Here is a 15741-nt window from a genome sequence, read left to right as displayed (position 1 = left end):
CATTGGGTTGAATGTGCCCTCCCTGTGCTCTCCCTTCTGGTGGAAGGACTGTCAGCCTAGGAATCACATATCTCAATTCCCTTGCCTCCAGATTTCTGGATGGGATTTTAAGTTCTACAAATGAGATAAACTTGCATGAGATTCAGAAGGTAGAAAGGACGTGGAGGTTCCATTAATCTTCCTGTAGCAGTGGTGAGCAGAAGTGCGCCTTTTTGTTTGTTTGTTTTACAGTCCAGGTCTTATTTTCTTTACAACTGTCATGCCATGAATTCATAGGGAATGGATTCCAATAGCTCAGATGCCTTTCCATTGGTTCTCCCGAAGTGTGTCTTTCTGGGTGGGGCAGGCTGGTGCTTCAGTTGAACCCAACAATCTTTCTCTTTAGCTTCCTTCTTTTTCTGATCATTTTCTTTCACATGTTCCAGGAGGCTATCTGGACGCTTAGAGTGCTTGATACGATTAATCACACATTAATTTTCTTGGCAAGAATCTTGCCCATGTTTGTTTACAACAATGGCAACAGCATTCTGGGTAACAATGTAGACTCTTCCAGATTTGCCATGGTGACATTTGTGGGGCATTGCTTTTCAAACAGTGCCCATTCCCTTGATGTCTACAATATCCCCTTTCTTGTAGATTCACATGTATGTGGCCAAAGGAACAACTCCATGCTTTCTAAAGACGTAGAGAACATATAGCAGACGCCTCTCCTCTTTCCCTTTGTTTTAGTCATTTTGGTGAATTACTGGAAGATGGCAGTTCCAGCTGAAAGGCTGGAAGTGTGTGCTTTTCTAAAAGTGAGGTTTGGGGTTTTATCCCCCAGCAACTTTAGGTCATTTATCACGCACTTGCCTTGGCTCTACAAAGCAGAAGTAGTAATGGTGACAGTGTCTTGACAAATCAGGGAGGCGAGAAGCAGCATCTCACTGATTCTCTGGCTGAAAACTCATGATTAAAATTTGAAACCTACTTCTCCCCTTGGCTTTTATTTCTTTAGTACCCAAACAACTTTATAAATGTCTGATCCCCTATGTTTGATACCTGTTGCTTGAAAGACTGTTAGTATGTCTTTTTTCTACAGTAAATACCGATTGATTCAGGTAGCCAATTTACCAGTAACTCAGCCAGTCTCTCTTTCACTACAGATTGATACAGTTTTGAAATGTGGAGTATGGGACAGTATTTCTAATGCAACATTGTAAAGCAACTATACTCCAAGAAAAATTAATAAAAAAAAATCAAATCTATACCACTTTCATGCATATAATTACTGAATTACATATGAAAATACAACGTATCTTTATCTGAATATTTAATGTTACCAATTATTTTTGTTCCATGGGAAAAAATTTAGTTTCCAGAAAGTACACATTAACATAACCCTTAAAATATCAAATGAGGATTTATTCTGTAGCTTATGATCTTTCTGTGAACATTGATCTCCATGGAACAGTCAGGTATGCATCTGCCAAGCTGAGTTTTTTAATCGGCCTATTCCTGATTAATTTGCATCAGACAAACAAAATAAAGTAGAAGTTTTGTTAGACATAGCAATATAAAATGAATACTCAAGTAAAATAATTGAATTAAAAATTAAAATAAAAGAGGGTTTATAGGTAGGTAAGTAAATGCATAGCTGCATGGATATATAGATCTTTGTATAGATTTATATACCAGATACCTTCTGAACATCTCCATGTGGGTCTCTGAGAACCTTCTCACACTTAAGGCCTAAAACTGAACTTCTGACCTCTTTCTCTCCACTTCAACCTAAAATCAGCTACAACTTTCCCCATACCTATCTTTTTAGTTGCTCAGGACAAAAAACTTTGTGTCATCCTGAGGTAGGAGGTAGATGGGTCCCTGGATTGAACAGCTGGAATTTGTCAAGTGGAGTGAATTGGAGCTTTGTTTTCCTTGACACAAAAAGGACTAAGTTAGTGGCAGGAGCTGAGCTCTACTGGAGTAAAGAGATAAAATGACCACATCTATCACTCCTGGGGTCAAGAAGACCTCCCTGGGGAGGCGGGGGGTGAAGGGGAAGCTGAGACGAAGCGAGAGAGTAGCACAGACATATATATAGTACCAACTGTAAAATAGATAGCCAGTGGGAAGTTGTTGTATAACAAAGGGAGTCCAACTCAAGGATGGAAGATGCCTTAGAGGACTGGGACGGGGAGGGTGGGGGGGACTCGAGGGAGGGTGGGGGGGAGTTGAGGGAGGGAGGGAATATGGGGAAATGTGTATAAAAACAGATGATTGAACTTGGTGTACCCCCCCCAAAAAACAAAAAAAAAGAAGACCTCCCTGACTGCACATGCACAGAAAGACTCCTCAGGGGTCAAAAAAGGAGGGGGTGCTACCCCATAATAGGTGCTGTCAATCTCCCCTAGGCCCTCAAGCTGGAATCCATCTTGGCTAAAAGATGTGCCCACGTATCAGGAAAAGAAGCGAGATAATTGGCCAGAGGAGAACAAAGACCTGGAAGAACTGCCCCATGTAAGTGATTTAAATCACCTCTCTGGCACTCTCCTCCTTAGGGAGGATGCCCATAATCTTCTCTGGGTGTGTATTTCTGCTTTGTTTCTGCTCTAAATAAACTGCATATTTGTTCTCTTTGCACATACTGTACTTCCAATAAACTCTGTGCCTGCTATACAATGTCTCTTTGTGGAATTCTTTCTTCAAAGAGGACAGGCACCAAGGTCCTCTCACCTGCTGATATCAATCCTTGATGATTTATTCAAATACATTTTCCAATCCTCCAACAAATTCTCTCAACCACTACCGTCGATTGCCTGGAATATACAATAATTTCCTTATAGATTTCCCCTGATTTTGTCCTTGTCCTTGTAAATCTTCTCTTTAAAAACACCACCCAGGGGGATCTGGTTAAATAGAATCAAATTATATCAGCTCCCTGCTGAAAAAGTCAGCTTCCCCCGCCTCATGGTAAACATGACAGCTGGGAATACAGCTTTATGGGGACCTAAGACCTATGTCCTCCCTAATAATTATCTTCCCAGTAGGCTCTGTTTATTGGGATTCCTTCAGGCTGCCCTATTATTTCTCAAACACTCTAACATTTGCACTAGCTGCTTCCTCTGTTTAGACACTTTTCCCTGAACTATTTGTATAGCTAGTAACCTCACCTACTTTACATTTATTTTTATTTTTTTTATTTTTTATTTTTTTATAAATTTATTTATTTATTTCATTTATTTATTGACTGCGTTGGGTCTTCATTGCTGCACACGGACTTTCTCTAGTTGCTGCGTGCAGGGGCTACTCTTCTTTGTGGTGTGAGGGCTCACTGTAGTGGCTTCTCTTGTTGTGGAGCACGGGCTTTAGACGTGCGGGCTTCAATAGTTGTGGCACATGGGCTCAATAGTCGTGGCATACGGGCTTAGTTGCTCTGCGGCATGTGGAATCTTCCCAGAGCAGGGCTTGAACCTGTGTCCCCTGCATTGGCAGGCGGATTCTTAACCACGGCGCCACCTAGGAAGTCCTACATTCATTTTTAAATGTAATGTTTTTACTGATTCAACCCAGATTTTACTTTTTAATGTTTCAGTTTTCTAAAAATAGAGAATTCAATTTCCTGATTTATCTTTCACCATCACACTTTTTCCTCACTAATATAATTTGATTTGTTTACTTATTAGCCATCTGCTTCCTCTCCACTCCCATTAGAGTATAAATACCAGGAAGATAGGGATTCCTGTTTATTTTTACTTTTCTCTTTATGTTTTGAGACAGTGCATGTCCTACAGTAAACACTCACGGATGTGAATGAGTTCTTCCATTACAGGCTTGGGACTACTCCAAGGGTGTCAGGGCTCTTCTCAGACCCCTGTTCTCATCTTACGTGGGTCCTGGCTCTCTCCTTCCTTCAGGTCAAGCTGTCACATAAAGTTCTTCATCTGGGAACACATTCTTGCGAGATTACTGTGCCTCTTGGACTCAGGGAACATGACCTGCTAAATGCAAAGAAAATAGACATTAAAAAATCAGCAGCAGCAGCAGCAGCATCAAGAAAGAAACTTCATCTAACCCAGAATTCACTTAGGAAATCTTGCTGAATCTTACAGGATGAGGCTACTCTAGCGCTGCCCACCAGCCATGAAATCAGGAGCCCTAAGGAAGCAACGCAAAAGAAGAGCAGAGTCCAAAGGGCTGAAGTGAGCTTTCTACTTCGCAAGGTCTTGACCTTTTCTCATCGCAATATCTCAACATCACCTGAGTGCCAGCCCTCTTAGGGGGCTGCACAGCTTCTCTACCCTTCAAGTAAAACACAGTGAGATAAAATTATACAAAACTAGTAAACACTCACTCTAAAAGCCACCTTAAAATTTTAACATATGAGATGAATTCTCTGTTTGACCATGCAAAAAGCCAAAGCCAGGTCATCTCTAAGAAAAATAACTGCTGGGTTTTTTGTAATATTAATTAGCAAATAGAAAAGAGTGATCAAAGATAGCATTATCATTTTATTTTGTAACAGTAACCTAATTATTGATGGCATAGTTATTTTATTAAAAATTATCTATTAGAAGCAAATAACTTTTGTTCCACATTTTAAATTCCATTTTATTTTATATTTGGGTAATAATATTTTTATCATAGCTTCAAATTTTACAAAGAAATAAAATTTAAAAATCAGTATTTACAAAAATGTGTTACAGCCATTTCAGTATATCTAATTATTGATGAGATAATCTTACATTGTCAGTTAATGCTTACATTTTAATAAATAATTATGTACACAAAGCGTTAGTAATTGTGTGATTGTACTTGTATAACAACAACCAAAACAGCGTAAATAATAGTAAAAATTTCTTAACATGTCTACTAAATTAAAGAAATATTGAGCCAATATGACTAAAAAAAAATCTTATGCTAGTTCCAGATATAAATGTGTTAACAGTTACATTAAATGCCTTGAGTAACATTAGTATGTTTTCAGAATTGGAACATTATTCTCAATCACAGAATTAAAAGTCTGTTTCCTTAAATTTTCCTATAATAAAATTATAGTAGTTTTTGCAGAAAAATAAAACAATTTATGGTATCATTTAAAAAACCTGTTTATTTCTGTAGAATTAAATAAAAAAATCAAGAAATGCTGTGAAAGGATTAGATATAAGTGGCTTTTGGGCCACTTGTAGATGATATTTTCTTTTTAATATTACTTTTTTGTATAGTTTTACACATATCACAATATTTAAGCGCCCATTTTTGTATATAAATCACAAAGTAAAAGTCACATGAAATTTCATGTTTCCATCAAGGATAGCTATTTGCATAAATGCACCTGCAGATTCCCATTTATTTTTTTCACATGATAGAAGGAATGACAACTCAAAACACCAACAACTTGTAAAAAATTAAAATTGGTTGTGGTTTTACTAGGGTTTTATACAAACTTCTCTTTAAACTATATGCCTAAATTATATGACCCAGAGAGAATGTTAAAATAGAAATTCTATCAAAGTAATTTTTACCTATGGTACAACAACTTTATTTTAAAAATTAAATGTAAATTATTAAAGGAATTAAAATATGAATTATATTGCTTGTGTACTAGTTATCAAGTATAAAAGATGGATGGGGTGTTGTTATTAAGTAAATATTCTAGCGTTACCCTGATGGATTGACAATTTTTAAAGATCAAACAAAACAAAACAAAAATCTTAAAGAGCCTGAAATATCTTAGAAAGATTATGTATTCATAAATAGTGAATTAGGCTTAAAATATAATTGCCTTTAAATGTAGTTATTTTATTGATAATAAAATTTTCTAAGACAGGTATCAGTGAATGCCATTTGGGCATATCTTTTAATTTATGTGTAAAATACATTTCATCAAGCTATTATCTGTCTCTCCAGTAAATAACAAAACAATACAGTATAGATTATTTGTTTCATGCAAAATAAGTAATAGATTTGCTTGCCATAGAAGTTTTTCTCAGTTTTCAAAATTCTTTCCCAAATTCAATGCTTATAACAACACTTTCTTGTTATTTCAAATACATACATGTGAAAATTGAGATTCAGATTAAGTGTCTTGCCCAAGTTTTCACAACCATTTCTACAGAACTAGTATGCAAATTTGTATCAATTCACTATTAAATTTATGATTTTCCATTTTGTTTTCAACCTCTGTTCTTATCAGAGAGCCAGGATCAAATTGGTCTCAGTAAATATGAAGTGAATTTCTTGGGTTGGTTAAGTATTTAGAGAATAAATAATGACTAAGCTAATGACCAAAAAAAAAAAAAAAGCAGGTGAAAAGATTTTAAATTTCATTCTTTGAGTTTTATTTATTTATAAGTGTTTAATTTCATTTTCATTAAGACATAATTGACATAAAATTGTAGAATACCTAAAGTGTATTCACACATGGTGGTTTGACATACATGTATATTATAAAGGAATTCTCATCCTTCACTTCAAATATTTATCTTTTATTTTTTTTTGGTGAGAGCACATATGTTCTATTCTCTTAGCAAATTTCAATTACAAATATATACTGTTATCAACTACAGTCACCATGTTTTACGTTAGATCTTAAAACCTTATTAATCTTATCACTAAAATTTCTATCTTCTCATCAACCTCTCATTATTACCCAGCCTTTAGCCTTTGGCAATCATTTTTCTACTCTCTATTTCTACAAATTTGACATTTTCCCCCCAGATTCCACATATACATGATACCAGGCAGTCTGGCTTATTTATTTTGCACAATAAATAAGTTCCATCCATGTTGTCCCCAAATGGCAGGAATTCCTTCTTTTTTCATGGCTGATTAATATTCCATTGAGTATTTGTGTGTGGCACATGTGTGGCTTTTTATTCATTCATCCTTTGATGGACATTTAGGTTGTTTCTATATCTTGGCTAATGAGAATAATGCGGCAATGGACATGGGAGTGAGATATCTCTTTGATACCCTGTTTTCATTTTCTTTGGATGTACACTCAAAAGTGGAATTGCTGGATCATATTGTAGTTCTATTTTTAATTTATTTTGAGGAAACTTCATAATGTTTTCCATAATGGCTGTACCAACTTACATTCCCACCATCAGTGTACGAGGGTTCCCTTATCTCCACATCCTCTCCAGCACTTGCAGTGTCTTGTCTTTTTGATGATAAGCATTCTGACAGATATGAGGTGATATCTCATTGTAGCTTTAATTTGCACTTCCCTGTTGATTAGTGATGTTGAGTGCATTTTCATGTACCTGTTGGCCATTCGTATGTCTTCTTTGGAGAAATGTCTATTCAGGTCCTCTGTCCATATTGTAAACATATTGGTTTTTTCTCCCTATTGACTTGTATGAGTTCATGTATTTCAGATACTAACCCATTATCAGATATATGATTTGCAAATATTTTCTCTCATTCCATAGGTTACCTTTTCATTTTTAAAATTTTGTTTGCTGTGCAGAAGTTTTAAGTTTAAGGTAGTCCCCTTGTTTATTTTTGCTTTTGGTGTCAAATCCAAAACATTATTGTCAAGATCGATGTCAAGGAATGTACCTTAGGTATTTTCTTCTAGGAATTTCACAATTTGGGGTCTTATGTTCAAATCTTTAATCTGTTTTGAGTTGATTTTTGTGTATGGTGTAAGACAGGGGTCTGGTTTCCTTTTTTGCATGTGGTTGTGCATTTTCCCCAACACCTTTTATTGAAGAAACTATTCTTTCTCCACTATATCTTGGCTCCTCTAGTTGATCATTGATGTGTAAGCTTATTTCTGGGTTCTCTATTCTGTTCCATTGATCTATGTGTTTGTTTTTATGTCAATACCATATTGCTTTGATTACTATAGCTTTTAATATAATTTTAAGTCAGAGAACATGATACCTCCAGCTATGTTCTTTTTTCTCAAAACTGTTTTAATTATTTGGGTCTTTTATGGTCCCATGCACATTTTAGAATTATTTGTTCTATTTGTGTGGAAAATGCCTTTGGAATTTTGGTAGGGATTGCATTGAATCTGTAGATTGCTTTGGGTAACATGGACATTTTAACAATATTAATTCTTCCAACCCATGATCATAGAATATTTTTTCATTTATTTTGTAATCCTCGATTTCTTTCATCAGGACTATTGGGAAGATGCTTTAACACCTCAAAACTAAGGTTTTGCAGAGTGTTGACTGTGTGGGCAGAGGTGTGTGGAGGTGCATTGTCATGCAAGATCACAAGGCCCTTGGATAGCAGTCCTCTGCATTTAATCCAAAGTTTAGGCTTCGGCTCTTCAATAAGCAACTCACTGTAATGAGCACTGTTGACTGTTGACCTTTTTCCTGATAATGTTCCAATACTGGCCCCTGAGAATCCCAGAAAACTGTAAGCATCAATTTTCCAGCTGATGGTTGACTTTTGAACTTTTTCTTGGTTGGCAATTGAAGATGTTTCCATTCCATATTCTGCCGTTTACTCTCAGGCTCATAGTGATGAATTCATGTCTTGTCACCAGTAATGATAATGATTCTTTCTAAGAAACTTTCGCCTTCCTTGGAGTATTCATCCAAATTTTGTTTGCAGATATCTAAATGCTTCTGTTTATGCTCTTCTGTGAGTTGTTTCAGTACCCATCTTGCACAAACTTTTCAAAACCTAAGTCTGTCCTGGATTACTTCATTTTGAGGTGTTAAAGTATCCTCTGTATAGTCCTGATCTTGTTCCATTGGACTTTTACCTGTTTGGTCCCCTGAAAGCAGCCCTACAAGGACGAAGTTTCACTTCTGATGAAGAAGTGAAGACAGCGGTGTGTTTGTGGCTCGCAGCCCAGCCTAAAACATTTTTTAATAAGGGAATATGAAAGCTTGTTGACAGATGGACAAAGTGTATTGAAAAGCAAGGAGATTATGTTAAAAATGATTTATTTGTCTTTTCTAAAAGTTAATTAAATTCTACATCCAGAGTGCAGATAATTTTTGACTTACCCTCGTATATTGAAGGAGCAGATCATTTTCTCTCACATAACGTCTTTTTTTCCTAACCAGAGAAATATTAATGTATGAGCCTGGGATTCAATTTTTGAAATAAAATGTTGACTCTGAAATGCCACACTTGTCCATGGAAACTAGTCTAGATAGAGCAGGTGGACCCAGAGTGGGCAGAGTTGCCTTCACTCTGATAGTTCTGTGATGGCTGGTTTCCATGGTAATGTGACGATACACATCCTGCCTTCCATTCCAACTGCCACTCTGTGAGCTGAGAGGTTCAAATTTGGTGACAGGTGAGATGTTCTCATCCTCACACCTCGAGTGCTTGAAAATGGGAGATCTGAATTGTTATTCCGGAAGTATGTTCATATTGATTCTCTAAAGGCTGTTCCTTCAAATGGTAGTTAACTTTGACTGAAGATATTTTCCTCACATTTTTTTTTTCATTTCCACAACTCTAATTTGTCTACAGAGGTATAAATCTATTACACAACTTTGTTGTATTACTTAATGTATATTTTTTTAATCTGCTGTCAACTAGTTGCCTCAAATATTTTCCTAAATTTAGAAAAATATACTATTTCCTAATGCCAGTTTTGTACACACTCTTTCAGAGCACAGACACAGGAAACATATCACACTGCTTTCATTGGAGCAGGAAGATCTTGATGCAATAGACATTACGGGAAAGGGGAATTACGGATCAACCCTTCTGAATGTACATGTCAAAATATGAAACCAAATATTAGCAGTCTAAATGCAGCGATTTTTAGAAAGAAGAGCAACTAGAATTTCCAGGCAGGATTTCTATGGGTTGATAGGGACAGTATCACTGGCTGTTTAGGTGTTTCCTGGGAGTGTGGTGAGAAGGGAGAGTGCCATTGGGTTAGTGGAATGGACATTTGACAACAGAGAGATAAAGGAGACAATAATAGATGTTCTCCATGAGCTGTAAAGCATCCTTCCTATGTAAAGGCTGAAGAATAAGCTTCCATCCTCCCTTGCTCTGGAGCCTTCCAAATTCCCTCTTTGGATTCAGCCACTACCAAGTGTCTAGCTTATTCTTCCAAGCATTCAGTGACTGAACACTTATAAGAGCAATTATGAGTCTCTAGTCCTTTATTTCTCTTAAGGTTTTACCTGTGTTGCATCATTTTTGGCTGCTTAACATAATACTACTAAGTAGGTCATATTAACATTTCTCTATCTCAGAAGAGGGAACTGGGGCACAGAGGGATCTGCCTCACTTTCCCAGGTATGTGCTTCTAAAAAGGGGATTTGAAATCAGGCCATCAGGCATGGTCACTGTGCTTTGCTGTGTATGTAGAATGTCTCAGCTACGCAAAGGCATTTGCCCACAAAACCTGTCTGTTGGGTGGTTTAAGTGCTCACCAAAATCTGACTTTGATTCTGGAGGCTCTTTTGGGCAGCTGATGAATAACAGGATCAAGAGATTGGCCTGTGAGTCAATTTTTAGTAATTTCACTGTCATCTTTTGCAATCAATATATCAGTAGTTCTCTTTAATGTATTTTCCAGGATCTTGCAGCAGGAATGAAAGAACAAACATTCATCTGAGATTAAGAATATCAGCCACTAACTGGGCCAGAATAATTCGCTTCTGGCCACACAACAGGGTGCACCCTATCAATGACCCAGATGAAGGTACTGTGGAAATTGACTCATAAAGTTCATTCCAGAACAATTATTCCAGTTGACTCAGTGTTCCATATTAAAGAAAAAACTACAAAAATGCTAACATATTCTTCTTTCATTTCATGTATGCAAATTCAACTTGATTAACTCGGTAGTTTTGTAACTATAGAAGTAAAGATGAATTTAGAACTCACAATTTGGTTCATGTTTAATAGTAAAGATGGCCTAGCTCATGTTTAGACATTAGCTGATTTTTCAACATTAGGTGAAACAGATCTCTGCCTGAAACCATGTTTCCAGATTTTAAAAAATTATTAAATATTATTTAGCACAAAATCATATTAGCATGAAAACTGAACACAGATAATACAGAAAGTTTCCATATCTCCTCACTCCATTTCCCCTGTTAACAACATATAATATTAAAAAAAAATGGACAAGGAAAAAAAAAACAGAAAAAAAAACAACATAATATTATTGTGGTATATTTGTGACAATTAGTGAAACAATATTGATACATTATTGATTAGTTAGAATCCATAGTTTACATTAAGATTCAGTCTTTGGGCTGTGACACTGGGTGAGTTTTGACAAATGCATAATGTCACATGTCACCAGTACAACACCTTACAGAAATCTGTACACCATTATTCATAGCAACATTATTCCCAACAGCCAAAAGATGGAACCAACCCCAAATTTCATCAAGTGATCAATAGATAAAGAAAATGCAATATATACCCACAATGGAAATTTTTAAAAATAATTTTTATTGGAGTAGAGTTGATTTACAATGTTGTGCTAGTTTCAGGTGTACAGCAAAGTGAGTAAGTTATACATATACATATATCTACTCTGAGTAGAGTTCCCTGTGCTATACAGTAGGTCCTTATTAGTTATCTATTTTATATACAGTAGTGTGTATATCTCAATCCCAGTCTCCAAATTTATTTATCCCCCCTCATTCCCCCCGAGACAGTATGTCTTCTATATCTGTGACTATATCTGTTTTGTAAATAAAAGTTCATTTTTCTCTGTCTGACTTAACTTTACTCAGTATGACAATCTCTAGGTCCATCCATGTTGCTGCAAATGGCATTATTTTGTTCTTTTTTTAATGGCTGAGTAATATTCCATTGTGTATACATGTCACATCTTCTTTCTCCATTCCTCCATCAATGGACATTCAGGTTGCTTCCATGTCTTGGTTATTGTAAATATTGCTGCAATGAACATTGGGGTGCATGTATCTTTCCACATTATGGTTTTCCCTGGATATATGCCCAGGAGTGGGATTGCTGGATCATGTGGTAGCTCTATATTTAGTCTTTTAAAGGAGTCTCCATACTGTTCTCCATAATGGTTGTACCAATTTACATTCCCACCAACAGTGTAGACAGGTTCCGTTTTCTCTACACCCTCTACAGCATTTATTGTTTGCAGATTTTTTGGTGGTGGCCACTCTGACGGGTGTGTGGTGATACCTCATTGTAGTTTTGATTGCATTTATCTAATAATTAGTGATGTTGAGTATCTTTTCATGTGTTTGTTGGCCATCTGTATATCTTTGGAGAAATGTCTATATAGGTCTTCCAGCGACTTTTTGATTGGGTTGTTTGGTTTTTTTGATATTGAACTGCATGAGCTGTATGTATATTTTGGAAATTAGTCCCTTGTCAGTTGCTTAATTTGCAAATATTTTCTCCCATTCTAAGGACTGTCTTTTCATTTTGTTTACGGTTTCCTTTCCTGTGCAAAAGCTTTTAAGTATAATTAGGTCGCATTTGTTTATTTTTGTTTTTATTTTCATTAATCTAGGTGGTGGATTGAAAGAGATCTTGCTGTGATTTATGTCAAAGAGTGTTCTGCCTATATTTTCCTCTAAGTATCTGGAATTACTGGCCTTACATTTAGGTCTTTAATCTATTTTGAGTTTTCTTAAAAATTTTATTTACTTATTTATTTTTTTGGCTGTGTTGGGTCTTAGTTGCTGTGCGTGGGCTTACTCTAGCCGTGGTGAGCAAGGAGCTACTCTTCGTTGAGGTGCTTGGGCTTAGTGAGGTGGCTTTTTTGTTATGCAGCTTCAGTAGTTGTGGCACGTGGGCTCAGTAGTTGTGGCACAAGGGCTTAGTTGCTCTGCAGCATGTAGGATCCTCCCGGACCAGGGAGAGAACCCATGTCCCCTGCATTGGCAGGTGGATTCCTAACCACTGCACCACCAGAGAAGTCCCTTGAGTTTATTTTTGTGTATGGGGTTAGGGAGAGTTCCAATTTCATTCCTTTACCTGTAGCTGTCCAGTTTTCCCAGCACCATTTATTGAAGAGATTGTCTCTTCTCCATTCTATAGTCTTGCCTCCTTTGTCATAGGTTAGGTGAACATAGGTGCGTGGATTTATCTCTAGACTTTTTTTTTTTTAAGATTTATTTATTTATTTATTTATTGGCTGCAATGGGTCTTTGTTGCTGCACATGGGCTTTCTCTAGTTGCAGAGAGCAGGGACTGCTCTTCATTTTGGTGCATGGGCTTCTCATTGCAGTGGCTTCTCTTGTTATGGAGCATGGGCTCAAGGCATGAGGGGGCTTCAGTAGTTGCAGCATGTGGACTCAGTAGTTGTGGCTTGCAGGTTCTAGAGCTCAGGCTCAGTAGTTGTGGCGCACGGGCTTAGTTGCTCTGTGGCGTGTGGGATCTTCCTGGCCCAGGGATCGAACCCGTGTCCCCTGCATTGGTAGGCAGATTCTTAACCACTGTGCCACCAGGGAAGCCCTATCTCTAGACTTTCTATCCTGTTCCATTGATCTATATTTCTGTTTTTGTGCAAGTACCATACTGGTTTGATGACTTTAGCTTTGTAGCATAGTCTGAAGTCCAGGAGCCTGATTCCTGAAGCTCTGTTCTTCCTTCTCAAGACTGCTTTGGCTATTCAGGATCTTTTGTGTTTCCATACAAAATGTAAAATTTCTTTTATCAGTTTCTTATAGTTTTCTGAGTACAGGGCTTTTGCCTCCATAGGTAGGTTTATTCCTAGGTGTTTTATTCTTTTTGATGTGATGGTAAATGGGATTGTTTCCTTAATTTCTCTTTCTGATCTTTTGTTGTATCCTGCAACTTTACCAAATTCATTGATTGGCCTAGTAGTTTTCTGGGAGCAGATTTAGAATTTTGGATGTATAGTATCACGTCATCTGCAAACAGTGACAGTTTTACTTCTTTTCCAGTTTGGATTCCTTTTGTTTCTTTTCTTTTTTTTTTTTTTTTCTCTGACAGCCATGGCTAGGACTTCCAAAACTATGTTGAATAAAAGTGACAAGAGTGAACATTCTTGTCTTGTTCCTGATCTTAGAGGAAATGCTTTCAGCTTTTCACCACTGAGTATGATGTTAGCTGTAGGTTTGTTGCATATGGTTTTTATTACGTTGAGGTAGGTTCCCTCTAAGCCCACTTTCTGGAGAGTTTTTTTTTTTTTTTTATCATAAATGGGTGTTGAATTTTGTCAAAAGCTTTTTCTGCATCTGTTGAGATGATCATATGGTTTTTATTCTTCAATTTGTTAATACAGTGTATCACATTGATTGATTTGTGTATGTTGAAGAATCCTTGCATCCCTGGGATAAATCTCACTTGATCATGGTGTTTGACCATTTTAAGGTGTTGTTGGATTTTGTTTGCTAGTATTTTGTTGAGGATTTTTGCATCTATGTTCATCAGGAATGTTGGCCTGTAATTTTCTTTCTTTTTTGTTTTTTTTTGTGGTATCTTTGTCTGGTTTTGTCAGGGTGATGGTGGCCTCATAGAATGAGCTTGGGAGTGTTCCTTCCTCTGCTTTATTTTGGAAGAGTTGCAGAAGGATAGATGTTAATTCATCTCTAAATGTTTGATAGATTGTCTGTGAAGCCATCTTGTCCTGGACTTTTGCTTGTTGGAAGTTTTTAAACCACCGCTTCAATTTCAGTACTTGCGATTATTCTGCTCATATTTTCTATTTCTTCCTGGGTCACTGCTGGGAGTTTGTATTTCTCTAAGAATTTGTCATTTCTTATAGTTGTCCATTTTATTGGCATATAGTTGCTTGTAGTAGTGTCTTATGATCCTTTGTATTTCTGTGTTGTCCATTGTAACTGCTCCTTTTTCATTTCTAATTTTATTGATTTGAATCCTCTCCCTCTTTTTTTTGATGAGTCTCACTAAAGGATTATCAATTTTGTTTATCTTTTCAAAGAGCTAGATTTTCATTTACCTTTTCTATTGTTTTCTTTGCCTCTGTTTTCTTTGCCTCTATTTCATTTATTTCTCCCCTGATGTTTATGATTTTTTTCCTTCTACTGACTTTGGGTTTTGTTGTTCTTCTTTCTCTAGTTACTTTAGGTGTAAGGTTAGGTTGTTTGAAATTTTCGTTGTTTCTTGAGGTAAGATTCTATTGCTATAAACTTCCCTCTTAGAACTGCTCTTGCTGTGTCCCACAGATTTTGGATCATTGTGTTTTCATTCTCATTTTTCTCTTGGTACTTTTTTGATTTCCTCTTTGACTTCTTCAGTGCTCCATTGGTTGTTTAGTAATGAATTATGTAGTTTCCATGTGTTTGTATTTTTTACCTTTTTTTTGATAATTTATTTCTAATCTCATAGTGTTGTGGTTGGAAAAGATGCTTGACATGATTTCAATTTTCTTAAATTTACTGAAGCTTGATTTGTGGCTCAAGATGTGATCTATCCTGGAGAATCTTCCATGTGCACTTGAGAAGAAAGGGTATTCTGCTGTTTTGAGATGAAATGCCCTATAAATATCAATTAAGTCAATCCGGTCTAATGTGTCATTTAAGGCTTTTGTTTCCTTACTGATTTTCTGTCTAGATGATCTGTCCATTGGTATAAGTGGGGTGTTAATGTCCCCCAGCAATGGAATATTATTCAGCTAGAAAACAGAAATAATATATTACAAAATGAATGGACCAAAATAATAAAAAAAAATTTTATTGATAGTGAAATCAAGCAGGCACAGAAAACAAATATAGCATAATTCTACATATATGCAATAAGTAGAACAGGCAGACTGTCAAAGAAGGAAAGTGGAGATTACCAAGTTACAGGGGTGCAGGTGGAGCTATCTGAATGGGTACAAAGGTT

This window comes from Hippopotamus amphibius, chromosome 3, assembly GCF_030028045.1.
Source record: "Hippopotamus amphibius kiboko isolate mHipAmp2 chromosome 3, mHipAmp2.hap2, whole genome shotgun sequence".
Lineage (NCBI taxonomy): Eukaryota > Metazoa > Chordata > Mammalia > Artiodactyla > Hippopotamidae > Hippopotamus > Hippopotamus amphibius.
The sequence above is the reverse complement of the archived record's forward strand: the minus strand, read 5'-3'. Positions refer to the sequence as shown.